Raw genomic sequence first — 10865 nt, 5'->3', positions numbered from 1 at the left:
AGTCGTATTTCAAAGGGAATTCTTTCGTTTCCCACAGACGGAGCCAATTGTAAGGGGATGAAAACTATTGATGCTCAGAACAACACCAATATGCAACGGCTACTCATGCCTTCTCTCCCAAACCCTAGTTCGTCTTCGGAACCCTAATCTGCAAAACAGACAGGGGGTGAGCGCACCTTTGCCTCTCGTGGCAACGGCCCTCCGATGCCTAAGTTAGTATCATGTACTCCAGAAAACCCTAATTATCAGTAGGCGAATAATATGAATGCAGCGTATTACGTACCTTTTGCCTCTAGGTTTACCTTGTATTTATAAATGCATTGCTTACTTCCCAAGCATCCTTGTTACCCTAGGATTCCAATCTCGCATGGGAAGCCCAGGATATCTTGGATTCTCGTTCTCTTATCAGTTTATTACCTTAATCCTTTTAGGAATCTTTTCCATAAAAGGCTGAACATCCCATTCCCTTTGGGTATCTTTCTCAGACCCTACATTCTCAGAATCTCACTCCTTAACGGAATACTTCTGTTCTGGAACCTTCCAAAGTGTTCCTTGCACCTGAGGCTGCTTTCCTCAGAATTCTCCTCGTGTTCGGCCCTCTCGTCGCCGAACAGACTATTTGGACCAGTAACTCTGCGTGTTACTGCTCCTCTCTCTATTTCTTGGTCCAATAACTTCTCATGTCTATTGGACCTTGACCCTGTACAGTCTTCCTGGACCAATGGCTTCTCATGTCACTGGCCCATGTCCGACCACCGTCTTGCACAGCGACTACCCCAATTCGTACTTATCTCATGGTTTCTCTCATAACGTGTTCGGGCCCTACCTGTACCTGTTCGGGAATACCTCCCTACATAAAAAAGAGAAGAGGAAGCAAAGACCAAAAAAAAAAAAGAAAAGAGAAAGAGCTTAGGAGCTATATATGAGTGTAACCCCTTGCATATAAATGCAATGGGGGTATATATAGGTCTAAGGGGTGAGCGGGGGGGGGGGGGTAACCAGCTGAAATGGCTGGTTAAGTTAGAAAGGAAATCTCCATGCATTAAATGCATGGGACTTGTTTGAAAGAAGTTGTAGGAGAGAGGGGGGACCATCCCTGCACGTTTGCAATCATCAGAGGACTGTTCAGTGTACTGGGGTGGCCCAAAAGTCTCGTGCACGTGGTTGAATAAAGGTGATTTGACTGGCTTTGACCGGCGTACGCCCGTCCTGTACTTGCGTGCGCCAGTGGAAACTGGGTCAACGATCGATGACTGACACGTGACAATTTACCAGCGCCCGCCAGCATAGTACCAGCGTATGCAAGTAGGGTTTTACTGAGGCCAGTCGGTTCTGGCTTGAAGGGTTTGAAAAAGGGTTTAAAAGGGTTTGAATGAGGTTCAGGATGCTCAAAGCACAAACACACTAACAATCTCGGAATGTTATTGACTGTATTCATCATTGGGGAATCAAAGACTGTAAGTAAACTAATCTAGACAGTCCAGAATAGGGTGTCTACACAACTTGTTCGTCGTTGTGTTTTCGATTCCGAGCAACAAAGTGTGATCAAATTTTGCCATACAGAGGCTTGTGGTGGCCATTTCTCGTTCAAAAGACGGCCGCTCAGATCTTGCAATGTGGGTTTTATTGGCCAAATTTGTACAAGGACACTTTTGTCTTTTGCAGGGGTTATACTCGGTGCCAACTTTTACGGTGTGTTACTCAACGTAATGAGATGCCGCTTACGCCTATCTTGATCATTGAAGTTTTTGATTGCTGGGGCATCGACTTCCTGGGCCTTTTTTCGTCGTCCTTCAGGTACCTCTACATTTTGTTGGCGGTTGATTACGTCTCCAAATGGGTAGAGGCGAATCCTACACGCACTAATGATCATTCAGTTGTGGTCAAATTTCTGAGGGACAACATTTTATCAAGATTTGGGATGCCGAGGGCTATAATTAGTGACCAAGGATCTCACTTTTGCAACCGGTCCATTGCCGCTTTGATGAAGAAGTACTCCATTATTCATAAGGTTTCAACGGCTTACCATCCTCAAACAAATGGTCAAACGGAGTTAGCGAATCGGGAAATTAAGAATATCTTGGAGAAGACGGTTAACCCTACCCGTAAAGATTGGTCAACGCCTTGTGGGCTTACCGTACTGCGTACAAGACAATTTTGGGTATGTCTCCCTACCGACTTGTCTATGGGAAAGCTTGCCACTTGCCGATGGAGCTCGAGCACAAGGCGTATTGGGCAATCAAGAAGCTCAATTTCAATAGGCCTCTTGCCAATGCCAAGCTCCAATTGACGAAACTCAAGGAGATGAGGTATGACGCTTACGACCATTCTAGCACTTATATGTCTAAAATCAAAGCGAGGCATGATAAGAAGATTGTGGTTAAAAACTTTGAACCCGGTCAAAAAGTGCTATTCTATAACTCTCGTTTGCATCTTCACCCCGATAAATTGTGCTCACGTTGGGCCGGTTCTTATGGTGTCAAAACTATTTTCCCACACGGGGCAATCAAAGTAGAGAGCATGACTAATGGTTCTTCTTTTAAGGTGAATGGTCAAAGGCTTAAGCCTTCCTTGGTGGCTTTGAAATTGGAGAGCTCGATGAGGATTTGGTAAATCCTGTTTACACGGATGACCCTGTCGGATAGTTTGTGTTACTTTAATTTGCACGGGGAGCAAAAGCGTAACCACTAAACTTAACTGTTTGTTGGGCCTAGCCCCCGGGTAATGGGTACCCACCATTGACTTGGGTATATATAGCTCTGCACGCCGCTATTAAAAAAATGATTGTGTGCCGAATTCCAGTTAGTAAGGGCAAATTTTAATATTAGTGACGTAGGGCTTTCATTAGCTTTTCTGATAGGAGTAATTCACAGTGCACCACTCACATCTTCCAAATTAGCCCCAACGGGGGCAGTATAGATCTTAGGTTTGGCCTTGGTATTCCTGTGCTCCACTACCACACTTGGCTCTATCTTGTTGCCTGCCTGGTTACGATCTTAGGGGATGCTGGACTTAATTGTTTGGCAGAGTTCAGCTGTGACTTGGACGCTCCGAGCTCAGATATTAAATTAAATCTTTTTATGTTTGTACATTTGTAAATATTATTTTTATGTTTTATGCATGTTTCCCATGTTTTGGGATTTTCAATTGATAAAATTTCACCAATGCATCTTTGTCAAGGGCTTTAATTAGTTCTCCTTGTGGTAGTTTGCCGTTAATGATCCATGCTTTCCAGATATGCCCCTATCGAGAGCAATTTAGGTCTTTGGGTGAGACTTGGTATTCCTGTGCTTTGGCGCTAGGGCTCTATCTTGTCTCACTTTGTTTTGATCATAGGGGACGCTGGGCTTAATTGCTTGGCGAGGTCAATACGTGAATTTTACTTCAGGCATTGATGTAACAAGTTTTGACGATCTAGTATAGCCACCCGTGTCTTACCTCGCCGGTGAGACTCGGGAAGAAAAGTATGACTCATGAGATTGCGTGAAAATCAGGTGGTGTCTTTGCTTTTCATTTGTATATATGTTTGTTGGCGCCTAGATAACATGAGCCGCGCGGTTGTAAAGTCATTTGTCTCTTAGTATGTAGTTCAAGCTTAAGTCTTTTGTAGGGTGTACGTGCTACCACACCAGCCTTGGTGGTTTGGGTCTAAAGTCGGAGTGAATGCGGCATTCAGGAGCCCTAAGCATGGGTGCGATTACGTGTCGCAGTTGTTAGTCTAATAAAGCTTTGACCATGACCTTGTGTGACTAGTTGTGGTTCCGTTGGAAGAGCCAAAGGAGTCGACCTTGAAAGCTATTTGAATGACGAAAGGAGCCGGTCACTTGACACATGCTCATTAGTTTCTAATTTACAAGAGTTCGGTGTGTGATTTTGTGCATTTCAACTCGTATTCATGGGTGGAAGATGAAAATCTAGGTGATGAGTGTATTTTGAGCAAATTTGACCCATATCCCGTCATTTTTAACATTATGTTCTTAGTTTAGGTTTAATCTCATGTTTATGCCTAAGTGTGTTTGATGTCTATATTGAATCATTATGGAATCTATGGCGTACTTAGGAAGTGATACAAGTCATTCTTTGTATGAGTATACCACAAATGTGTCCCCTCGTCCCATTTCGTATCCTAGTCCGGGTCCTACTTTGTTTTTCAATAACTTAGGGAACCAGATGCTCGGAGGGTTGTTGGGAAGTGTGTTTTAATGTTGTGAGGTGTTTTGGAGGGATTGAGGTTTTTTTACAAGTGTTCGGGAGTGAAATAGGTGATGTGGTATCAAAATTTCCAATAAAAGCTAATGGTTATCGATACCCTTGCTGAAGTTATCGATAACGATTTTGTCCAGTTGGCTCCAGCCTTAAGGGTATCGATAACTCTTGGTAAAGTTATCGATACCTTTGCCTTACAGACGGTTTTAAAGACAACTTTTGGCCCAATTATTTCATAACCCAAACTTCTTTCTCTCTCTAATCTTCCATAACCTCCCAAAACCTTCGAAACCTAACCTCCATACCCCTCCAAATTCATCCAAATCTACCATAAAACCACCCAAAATCCTCCATTTCCATCATCATTCACCATGATTCTTCAACAAATTCAAGGATTTTTAAGGGTTCTCTTGGGATTCAAGCCCTAATTCATCCTAAACAAGGTAAATTCGAAATTTCTCTTCTTTCTCTATATATTTCGAAATCCTCCATATAAATTCCATATTTCCTTCTCGTAAACCATTCCACACACTAATTTCATCTCCACTAGCCAAAAATTCAAAAAATTTCTTACCCCTACCCCAAAATTTCAAAATTTCTGGCGAGCCTTGCAAATTGGGTCGAAGGAGTAGTAGATTGGTTAGATTAGGCGTGGTGTGCAAGGTTGGGCCCCATGTCGGATGCCGTCATCCTGGGATCGAGCCTCTTATCTGTACCTAGTTTCTCTATAGTAGCTGTTCAGCCTCCCCTCAATGCCGAGTTGCTATGTTGCTGCAATTCCTTAGTGATGGTTCATCAGATGGTCGTTATTCGATCGTGACTACTTTATCTTATAGCCTAGCCTGGCGGGTTGTGCCAAGCAGTATTTAGCTTTCATGTCATCATTAATTCTTCTTGTATCACTTTGGTATCATTCCCCATTGTGCTTTCTTTCTGATGGATAGTACAACGGAGTATGATAACAAATCACATTGCCCTTTGTTATTTACTTTAATCTACCTTACTCTCCATGCGGGTTGTGCATGGTTTATCGCACTTTCTTCATTTTTCTTTTCTTTTTTTTTTCCTTTTATTTTCCTCCTTGGGTATGCCTCTTGTAGGCTGTACATTCGGTTAACCTCTTTTAATTTCAAGCTAATTTACCCAAAAATAATAATTCCGAAATTTCCCTAACCCACCACCAAAATGGTTCGTAAGAAAGGATTGGGCAAGAACATTGCTTCCTCATCTCGTCAAGAGATTGTCGAAGAGAGTGAGGATGATTTCATGGTGGATGATAGTGATGAGGACTCTATTCCATTGGAGAGTCTTACGAGTCAATGTGAGAAACGTAGTTAGCGTAGGATGCCGAAGGAGATGGAAGCGGATGCTAAACTAGATTGGGTGGAGTCGATACTAAACAAGGGTTTCAAAAGTGAGAGGCAAATCAGCCAGAGAAGCTTTGGCAATGACAGCAACATCATTATTCAACTTGAAAACCAAGGTTTGCTTCTCTGGACTAAGGCGCTAAATGGTTATAATGAAAAGGGTGTCATTGAATTCTATCAAAAACTAGACACTAGTGATGTGCTGACCTCTAGAAAAATTAAGTCGAAAGTAAATGGTAAAACTATTGTGGTGGATGTTGCTGCAATTGCTAATTATTTGCATTATAAGAGTCCTGAAGGTGATATGATTAATTACCCTGGTGTCGAACCGATTGAATCAGATGTTATTATCAGTGACCTTTACCCCACCATTCCTAATTTCGGGGTCCCTCCACACAAACCAGGGAGGTTTAGAGATACCTATTGACTTTTGAATCAAGTTGTGCATTATAATCTCTATCCCCATGGGGCAGAGAATAAGCCCTCAAGAAAGAGTGCGGAGGTGATGTATGTGTTCATGAATGATGCTGATTATAGGGTGGATTGGGTGAGGTTCATCTTTGAACAGTTGGTTGATTTCAAGGGGGATACTTTTGGCACGGCCCGTTTGCCTTTCCTATGCATGATCACCGCTTTTCTTAGGCAAAAAGGCATTTCAAAGGGGGTGTATAAAAGCTTGAAGAACCATCTCCTGAAATCATCACCAAGGCTGTGCTTGTAAAAAGTAAGTCCTAATCCAAGGTTTCCACAGCAGGTACATCGGTGGGCTTGTCAGCTTCCGTTCCACCCAAGCCATCTCTATGGACGGTACCCGATCCTAAGGCATCTCAGGAGAGTGTGTGGAGGAAGCTTTGTTGCCAAAACATAGCAATTTGGAATTGCCTCAAGAAGGAGAAAAAAGAGAGGAAGAAGATAGCAAGGGAAGTCAGGGACCTTAAGCATGAGTTGCATTGGCATACACAGTACATTGAGAGTACTACAGATGAAAAGTATGAGGCACCCCCGAGAGTTTAGGAAGCTGAGAGTGAGGAGGAGATCTTGTTTGGACCGGGCACTATTCCCGGTGGGCAATGAGGAGGACGACTAGTGTCGGTGGTAGTAGTAGTTTAAAATCCCTTTACTTGGTCGGGGTGCTTGGTGGTTGACAGCCCACCTTTCAATCTTTTTATTGTCTTTAGTAGTTGAACTCTTAACTGGTAGTTTAACAAGTTTTTGTTGTGACCGACATGTGGCCTTTGACTTGGTAGTTTCAGTTGATGGCGGCCAAGGGTAGTTAATTAAACCAAGCTAGTATATGGCCGCCACCCCTTTTTGCTAACCATTCTTTGTTAAACCAAGGTCAATAAAAGCTTTGAAGTCCTTAATTGATCCTTAGTATGCCTTGATTCCTTTTCGATTTAATGTTTGATCGTGGGCATACTTAGTTTGTGGCTTGTTTCTTTTCAGTAAAATAGTTGATATTTGTTTGATAATGAATTTTGTTTATTGGTGCTTTCCACATATAAAGGCATGGCATTTTTTGTTCACCACGCCTTATTTCGAGCACCTTTTTTTATGGGATATGGCTACTTTTGTGTACATGGTATCAAACTTCATATCCTTCTTTTGATCAAGGATACACTTGTTGTATGCTTGTTTGATGCTTGCTTAGAGCTTAGTTGATCATCTAATTTCCGGCTGCGAGTTGTTTTGGGAATAAATGAGTTGGTTTTTGAACTCTTGCTAGTTGGATACAGTTATAGCATGTGCCTTAGTTATTTTGCCGGAAGGATTGTTTAGTTTACTTTTACTTTTTGTTGTATTGTTGCTAGGGACTAGCAACGCTCAAGTTGGGGGAAGCACCCAATATTGTAGATATTTGGTGCTTTAGTCCTCTAGTTTGTAATTTATTTACCTTTAAATCTATCATTTGTACTCGATATTACACATGAGGTATTATGTTGAGCTTTGTAGGTGAAACGTGCAAATAAGGCGCATTTTGATGCCAAGGATAGTTCCGAGGGTAACCAAGCACCCGATGCCATGTGGTGCTCTGCCGTTAAGTCCCAAGAGTCAAGTGACGATGCCTTGAAGGATGCCCAGGAGGTGCCAAGGCAAGGAAGGCCCAGTCAACACCTCAAATCTGCAGTTTTGCAAATATGTTATCAATAACTTATCAATGGTATCGATAACATTGACCCTTCTTTGGTCCAGAAGTTGTCCAGACGTGAGGGTATCGATACCTCTTCCAAATGGTATCGATACCTGTGGCTTTCGACATATTTTTTCTGCTTTTTCAGACTTTCTATTAGTAGAAAGTTTCTACTTTTAGGGATATTTTGGCAGGGGATGAGTGGCTTTGTATAAATAGCACTATATCTCTCTCTCATTTGTACTTAGCTCATTATATTTTAAGTCTTTTACCCCATTAAAGCTCTTTCAAGTTGTCCTTGCAATTTTCTTCAAGAACAATTGTAAGCTTAAGTTGTTTGTTAATTTTTCAAGTATTAATGTTGTAGCTACTCTTTAGATCTTCATTAATATCAAGTTTATTTTTGTTTTTATCGGTTAATCATGTTCTCCTTTCCTAGCATAACTTCTAGTCTTTTCAATATGTGTGAGTAGTTTTTCGGTTAAGTCTTGGCATATTCTTTCCCAAGGACTTAGGTGGTTATTCAGTTCTCAAACCTACGGGTTTAAAATCATGATTTTCAAAATTAAATTAACCTAGTTATTTTGGTTTAAGTGAGGGGTGTTAACTCCTTGATATGTCGGTTAGTCTAGCAGTCTTGGCAAGCGACATATTGAGGGCTCATGGCCTTCTACGTGTTAGATACATTAGCGAAAATAGGTTGGTTTAGTTTCGTTTAATCACATCTTTTGTAATATCCCGGATCCTTAATTAATTTAAAATTGGAGTAAATGTTGAGTTCTGGTTAATTGTGTGGTTTTAGAATTGATTTTGTTTGTTAACTAGCTTGCGTGTACATGATAGCACATGGTTGCACCACACACAATAATTTTCCCAAGTCTAAAAAAAAAACAAAAAAGAGTTCCACGACGTTCTTTTCTTTCGTTCCTATCTTCACCGTTTAGAGAGAGAGAGAGAGAGAGAGAGAGAGAGAGAGAGAGAGAGAGAGAGAGAGGACGATGAATAAGAAGAAGAAAGAAGAAGGAAAATCGAGAGGAAGAAGAAGAAGAAATTGGGGAAAAACCCTTCTTAGAAGAGATTGAAACTCTAGGAGGTAAAATACATGTTTTCTTGTCCTTTAATCTCTTAACTTCCATGTTTAACTTCATACCTTAACATAGGGTTTGGAGTTTAGAGGCCATGGGAACCCTTGTTAATTGAGTTTTGGGAGAATTCATGGTGAAGTCTTGAGGATTAATATGAATTTCAGAAGGATTGCCAAGTTTAAGAATTCTGCAGAATTGAGAATCTTGCATCTGACTGATTTTAGGGATTTTATTGAGGTACTTCTAGAACTCCAAAAATTATGAGATTTTTACTGAGACTTCCTTTATGTGTCTTTCATGTATGGTAAAAATTTCAAACCATAAGTCAAAGTATTGAGTCCTATAGAAATTCGTAACCTAACAGCACTCAAATTCGTCACTGTGCAGTCAGCACTATCACATGTTAGGAAAACAGCTGTATCTTTTAGCACAAGCATCGAAAACGCGCACCGTTTTCTGATTTTGAAACTAGACACATAGACCTTTAAAATTATGTAAAGGTTGCTTCTTAGTTATGTCGTAGCAAAATCAGTTTTTGGTTTGAAATTGTCAAAACTGCAGATTCTGTAATTGTTTTCTCGAGGCTCGCTATCTAACTTCATATTTTGACCATAGAGTCTTGGTTAGTTATACTTAGGACATCGAGACATTAGGATACGATGTGAATATCTTGAATTGTATCTAATATGTATTCTTGATGCTTGTTTGATATAGGGAGTTTGTGTGAAAGCTTGGAGTTGAGGTGAGTGATTTAATACCTAAATTACATGATTTTGAACTTGTTTTCTTTAAAGAACTTATTTGAACAAATTTTATGAATTGTGTACTCCATGGAATAGCAATGGAAGGTGGACCTATTTGTGAAATATTTGCGAATCTATTTAATGGCATTCCCAACGTCCGGTCTTGCTAGGGGACGGCTTAATGGCTAGCAAGGGTGTTTGAGGTTGGTATGTGCTTTGGGATAATGCGTAGACGTCTGGCTTATCCACTACCGGGGACGCCTGGTAGCTTTGAATTTTGAATAGTGGAATGTGCATTATATTTGGCTTATGGATTTGAGTTCTTTGTTTTGAAATACTATCAAATTATTTTGCATTGTCCATGGAGAGCATGTAAATTACGTATTTGTCACTCATACGAGCGTTAGCTTATGTGTTTTCTCCACCTTTCAGGAATTGAAGAATTGGATGGCGTGACACTTGTTTTGTGGAGTCAGGTATTATTGTTATTTTATAGACAAGAGATGTGTTTAGATTACTTGTTAAATTCTGTAACCATTGTAAGTAACTTGCTAAACCTCATAATTAAGCACAGCTCTGAGGTGTGTTTTGGGTATCCTTAGCCTTTGTCAGTGTAAGTTGTCGTTTTACTAGATTGCACAGAATATGCTTCCGCTAGTTTCGCACTCTTGTTCCTTCAGATTATATAATTTTGAGAAGTTGAATCTATGATTTGGCCTTGGTGATGGTGTCACCGGCACTTTGTTATGACTAAGACCTTCAAGATTGGGTCAGGGTCGTCACATCTTTCGATAAACGTAGTTGTTAAAGTTAAATCTTCTGGGCGTGAGCATGCGGTCGTGTCTCTCGCTTGAGTTGTAATTGAGAACCGGTAACGGCCTTTGTCAAGGGAAGGTTGATCGTCACTTACTTGAGCACCTCATAAATGTCGGTGTTCAAATTTGGTTTAGCTGGTGTCCTTAGTCGGTTAGAGTACGGTGAGGGAGCAGGAGAAACTTGCGGAGAATCACTTTCCTTCGTCTTTCCTTTCTCCTCTACCGTTGGAGCTTGCTTGGGAGATTCCCCATTTGGTGAAGTTGATTTTTATGGTGCTAGAAAAAGTAGTAGGATAGGCGTCACCGACGGCTCCACTTGAGCATTGTCAACGGTCTTCCCATTTCTCAAAGAAATAATTGCCTTGGCTTGCTTGGGGATAGTCACCGAAGAGATACCAATCAAATGTTGACCTTGGGGGATCGGTTGTGACTGAGCAGGAAACTTTCCTCTCTCTTGTTGCAACAGGCCCACGACATTCATTAGCTTTCCCATCTGGTTCTTCATCTCCCCCAAAAGT

At 41.1% G+C, this 10865-nt stretch overlaps 1 long non-coding RNA gene across 1 annotated transcript; it reads left to right on the top strand.

Moving 5' to 3' along the window:
• The first annotated feature begins 8652 nt into the window (after positions 1 to 8652).
• Positions 8653 to 10240, top strand: LOC131319076 (uncharacterized). The gene is made up of 2 exons (XR_009197879.1): positions 8653 to 8797; positions 9504 to 10240. It is a non-coding gene; the product is annotated as an uncharacterized LOC131319076 (long non-coding RNA).
• The last annotated feature ends 625 nt before the right edge of the window (positions 10241 to 10865 follow it).

Source organism: Rhododendron vialii, chromosome 3a (assembly GCF_030253575.1).
Source record: "Rhododendron vialii isolate Sample 1 chromosome 3a, ASM3025357v1".
NCBI lineage: Eukaryota > Viridiplantae > Streptophyta > Magnoliopsida > Ericales > Ericaceae > Rhododendron > Rhododendron vialii.
This window is presented reverse-complemented; position numbering and strand designations above follow the sequence as displayed.